Source organism: Onthophagus taurus, chromosome 2, assembly GCF_036711975.1.
Source record: "Onthophagus taurus isolate NC chromosome 2, IU_Otau_3.0, whole genome shotgun sequence".
NCBI lineage: Eukaryota > Metazoa > Arthropoda > Insecta > Coleoptera > Scarabaeidae > Onthophagus > Onthophagus taurus.
This window is the reverse complement of record NC_091967.1, coordinates 29,936,981-29,942,736: the sequence shown is the minus strand read 5'-3', so window position 1 is coordinate 29,942,736 and position 5,756 is coordinate 29,936,981. Positions and strand designations below refer to the sequence as shown.

At 31.4% G+C, this 5,756-nt stretch overlaps 1 long non-coding RNA gene across 1 annotated transcript; it reads left to right on the top strand.

Moving 5' to 3' along the window:
• Positions 1–467: 467 nt before the first annotated feature.
• LOC139432795 (uncharacterized) lies at positions 468–2,769 on the top strand. The gene is made up of 3 exons (XR_011642466.1): positions 468–895; positions 2,410–2,539; positions 2,603–2,769. It is a non-coding gene; the product is annotated as an uncharacterized lncRNA (long non-coding RNA).
• Positions 2,770–5,756: the final 2,987 nt, after the last annotated feature.

The following is a 5,756-nucleotide window of genomic DNA, read 5'->3' as shown; positions in this document are numbered from 1 at the left end:
TTTTGCGGGCATTTTTTAGCTGCCAATTCACTTGAAGATGCTGTTTCGCCTTTAATTTTGTAGTTATGAAGAGCATGCTCGATCTAGGATTTGAATTTTAATATCCAAAGATATTGCATTCCTGTTATTTTTTGTTGTAGATGACATTGCGTAAAGGCCATCGAAAATTAAAAGAAAAACCTTACCGCATAATGGTTTTTGTTCAATTTATTAAATTTTCTTTCTACTTTCGTCATTAGCAATACCAATATCACAGTAAAGAACTTTTCATGTCAAATACTAAACTATAGATGGAAACAAAGCGTTTTTTGCATAATATTGGGAATCCCCCACTACGGCATTGAAAATTGAAACCTTTTTTGTCAGAGTAGTGTTACATAAAAAAAGATCGTGAACATCAGAACTGCGTACATGAAGAGAAAAGTTAATTAAAAGCAAAAAGTTAAATGTATTCTCTAAAATTTATAATTACTGTGTTTATCTTAATTTTTGTCTTTTCCACACAAAATCTACAATCTGAGTTTTCCTGACAATGTCCGCTAACAAAAGGCTGTCGTCAATAAACGCAAGTTATTTTATTTATTAACCGTCTTTAGTCAATTACTAATTTCTTGTTGATTCTTGATCACCATAAAGTAAAGCGTTTTTTCCTACTATGTGCACATTATGAGGTCGAAAGTGGTGATTCAACATAACATGGCAATGTTATGCAGAAATGTCGTCCATACTTAAAACATACAATTGGCTGAACAATTTCTGTCAATGGACCATGATCAGCGATGATACCTCGCGAAAAAGATTATTGAATAACTAGAACCTCTTGGCAGAACAGAGAACGAATTTATGTCGAAGAACGTCAACACTGTCTCTTAAATTTGCAGCTCAGAGTTACTAGGTTAGTAAATTATTCTTTTTTTATTTCTCCATTTTCATCAATGTGCATTTTAGATTTAAATAAATATTTTGGTTCATTTACTATTATTGATATTTTATTTTCAAAAAATCAACATAATATATTTCAACTAAGGTTTAGTCATCTTCAGAGGCTCTGTAATATTAAAAAAAATAAAAATATACATATATTATACATAATATATGTATATTTTTATTTTTTTGTATTCTATTTAAGATTAAACAAAGCATGAGACAAAAAGTACCATTAAAGAATAACCTTTACAACTCATATTTTTTTATATTATTTAACGCTTTTCTTTCCATTTTATGTTCATGCAAATACATCAAACATAAAATCATCAAATACATATTTTTTTAACTTAATATTCCATGGTGTTCTTATAAAATATTCAGAGGGATTGTGAATTTCATCCCCTTAGAGGACGCTAGTGAAGCTTAAGGTATACTTGAAAATAAGGTGTTAACCAGTAGTAAATACATACAAATTTTCATATTCTTCAGTTTACTTGTAGCCGAAATAAGAAATAAAATGTAAATTTTTGGCTCAACTTTGATCGCTCATAGCTCGAAAACAAAAAAGTTACGGCCCTATGTTTATATAAAAAACTTGTGTTATTTTGGCAAGTACTACATCGTAGTAAAGTTTCCCGATTAAAATCTGAACCAGCCTGTGCAAAAATTTAATGTAATTTTTCATACTAGCCGAAAAGCAGTACCTATTCAGGAACATATTTTGATGTAACGGATACCCCCGCCCCGTATTAGTCCGCTTTATCGAGATTTTACTGTGTTTTAATTTGAAAGTATTAGCGCTTTGAATTATGTTAACGAGGAAAGAAAATCTTGCATTGCTTAATCTTACATAGAATAATATGCATAATATATGGATAATTTTATTTTTTTCTATTATTATAGTATTATAGAGCTTCTGAACATGACTAATCCTTAGTCGAAACATGTAAGGCCCATTTTTTTTAACTAAAATTTTTATTTAAATCTAAATTTTTTTTTTTCAATTTTTTTATAAAATAAGTTGTGTATTTTCTTTGGATATTGCAAATATTCATAACTCTTGATATTTTGTCCCTCTAAAGCTTTACTAACAGCGCCTTACCAAATCTGTAGATGCATATTGCCAGAGTGTTGTTGTTTTTAAATGATTGTAAATGCAGTGTCCAGCAAAATTATGGAACATATTCAATAAAATTATAACATTCTATATTTAACTTAATTGAGCAATAATAATTATAAGACAATAGCGCAACAACAAATTTTTAAAAATAACAATAAACATGTACTGCGCTTAACTTAACAATTAATAATTTATCAATAAATAAATCACAAATTCAATCTCATCTTTCTTCAAGGTTAACACTATCGTAAACTAATACATTTGTCCGAATATCAATTCTTTGTTAAAGTTACGTCCAATCAAAGTAGGTGCCATCGTTTACAAATTACTCTTTAATAATATGCCTTATTTTTCTTTTTTAGGGGAAAGGCTACAAAATCGTCGAATATTTTCTTTGCTACCATATCGGGATTGAGGCGATGTCCATCACGATCAACCACCACGTCCCTTACATACTGTATAGATTTTGAGCAAAAAGTATTTTGGTTTAAGGTAAGTCCGTCTATTGCTGTTGATTACAGTAAACTTCTAATTCCTCAACATGCTACTTTACAGTTGCCGTAACGATGATAATCTCGTACAAAAATCAAGATTTCCACCACCGATATCATCTAAGGCCATTGCCGCCAAGTAAAGGATTTGATACCCGAAAGGTTGGTAGCCTGTTAATAGATCATTGTTCGCCAAATAGTCAGCAACACTCTGTTTAATTTGGTTTCATTACACGCAACGTCCGTTGAGTAGACATACTGTATAAGGTTATCCAACTCCCTATGGGAGAGAATAATCCTTGCTGTGACGCCATTGGAAGAATTGACATTTCTATGTTTTTATTTATACAATAAATTTCACTTAAGATGCAATACACAAAAATATATTTCCATAGAAACCAGGGCATACCTACTTACTTTCTTCCACATAAAATGCAACATGTTAATATAATTTAACATTACAGTAAAACCTCGATATAGTTCAATAAGGATATACAATAATTTAGAGCTGAACAACAAATAAAACTAGATTAACACTAGCACTAGAACTAACACTAGACCGAGAACTAGAAATATTCCGTTTAGCCGTACCTGTCTTAAGACGGCTGGTAGGTGATAGGTACCGCTAGTTAGCATAAAATATCACTATGCTGCATATTTTTATTGAACTAAAACTAGAACTAACACTAGACCTAGAACTAGAAACATTCTGGTTTCTAGTTCTAGGTGCGTTTCTTAAATCGGCCGAAAAGGACTTCACCTTTTCCAAGCAACGGCTAAACCAGAAACATTCTAGTTCTAGGTCTAGTGTTAGTTCCAGTTTTAATTATTATGCAGCGCTAGACCAAGAATTAGAATCATTCGGGTTTAGCCGTTTTAAGAGACGTGCGGCTAAACCCAAATGATTCTAGTTCTAGGTATAATGTTAGTTCTAAATAGTAGCAGTGCTAGTGTAAAACTAGAACTAACACAAGAAATAGAACCAGAATCATTCGGGTTTAGCCGTCTTGAGAGACGTGCTGCTAAACCCGAATGTTTCTTGTTCTAAGTCTAGTTAGTGTTAGTTCTAGTTTTAATTGTTATTCAGCGTTAGATTGTGGAATATTATTATGGAACGAAAAGTAGAACTAAAATTAATTGTCCTGTCGGGAAATTAATGCTTTTTTAAAAAAGTTTTATTTATTACAAAATACAAGAAAGTTTACACAGATTTCATGCGATATTACTTCGGTACATCTCCAGAGTTTATCGTGGCGTCCGGCTGGTCATTCCCTCTAAATGATGCAGCTGCATTTATATAATGTTTCATTATCTACATGCTGTGTTGACAATAATTACTGGAGTAGAATGGTTAACACCTCCCTCCTTAGATGGAAGGACGCAGCCAAGGGTATTGGCGATATCCTTCTTCGGTATCTTCTGTGGGTTGCTTGGCAATCTTCCAGTTTCCTTGATACTTCTGGTGCAACTTAAAAATATTATTGGTAGTCCCAGCACGATTTTATGTTGTACCCATTGAAGTTCGTCTAATTCTCTTGATCAGTTTGGCAAATTGTTTTCTGTCCGGTTTAACTTTTCCCATTGGAATTCTTGTAGTTGGATGTCTTCTTGTTTCCAATGTATGTATTTCTTCTTTTAAGTCCTGTAGTTTTATGGAATATAGTTGGAGGAATTCTCGGTTCGGAACGAATTTCGATTGGGTTCGTAAAACTTCCTGTTTCCATGATTATTCTTGATTTTTCTATTTGCTTCTCGATCGTCACACTTAAGATTGAGGTATTCTTCTCCAGGACTTGTCAAGGTCCATTCACTCTTGGAAATGGATTGAATACGTTTTATATTTATGTTTAATTTGATTTAGATTTACCAAATTATTATATTTAATAATTGAAACTAGTTTGTATCATATTCACTTATATATTTTAAAACTCTAGTCATACTCACATTATTACAAGTATCTCTTAATCTATATATATCTAACTTCGGCAACTAAACCTACAACATCCCCTTCCTTAATATTTGTCTATAACTACTATTAATACATTACATAATCACGCAACCTATTAGGGATTGTTCGCCAATTCATTTTTTCACCAATCTCCCGCTCATCCCGACTAACAAGTTCTTCATTATTTGTAAATTCAGGTTAATTCATAGATTTTCTCAAAAAGCTGCTATTTCTTCTATATTCTTGATTATTTTCATCTCGTACCACATACGATCTGGGATACTCCAGTCTCTTTTTAACTTGAGCTGGAATCCATTCACCTCTTTATTTTCTAATTGTTACAAAATCTCGTTTACTAAATTCAGATCTATCCTTAGCATTTTTGTCGTAATATTCCTTATTTTTTTTGTCTATTATCGCCTAACTGTTCCTTAATTATCTCATTTTTATTTTCCTTTAGTTTTAGTTGCTTGTTAAGCATAAGAATAATCTTCTGGACATCAATATTTATGCCGCTGACAATCCTATATTTATGATTGGCGTGTTTCTATTCTAATAAACTAGTATATTGTAAATCTGTTGATTTCTTTAGCATATTTTTGGCTATATAGACCGCTTTTTCCGCTAATCCATTTCATTTAGGATAATGTGGACTGGTTGTTTGAATTTGAAAATTTCACTCCTTTGCTCGCAAATTATTGACATATTATCTGATACTATAATATTCGGTATTCCATGATATGAAAATACAGATTTAAACTTTTTCATTATACTAATTACGAGGAAATTTAGAGAATGGTCGGTTCGGTATAGTATGAGTTATTAATTTTTCTTTTACATTTTTTGGCTTATACTTTTCGCAAATTTTACATTTGGATATGTATTTTCCAATATCTTTATTAATATTAGGCCAATTATAAACTACATCTAGCTCTTTCAATAATTTCTGGTGATACCCATGTGGGTTTGATGTAGTAATCTTAACATATTATCCTTATAAATATCTGGTACTATCAATCTGTTTTCAATAAACAACAATCCATGTTCATAAGTAAGATCGTGTTTATGAGGCCAATAAGTTTTCAACGTTTTTGGTACTTTTTGTATACCGGCCATGAGTTGGTAACATAACTTATTAATAACTTTAAATATTTATCATTTGCAGTGGTTTCTTGAAATTCTTTTTTTTTTTTGGTCTGATATGCATAAATGCTTCTGAACTGAATGCACCAATCCAGTCAACTCTAGATCATCAGATATTTCATCTTTA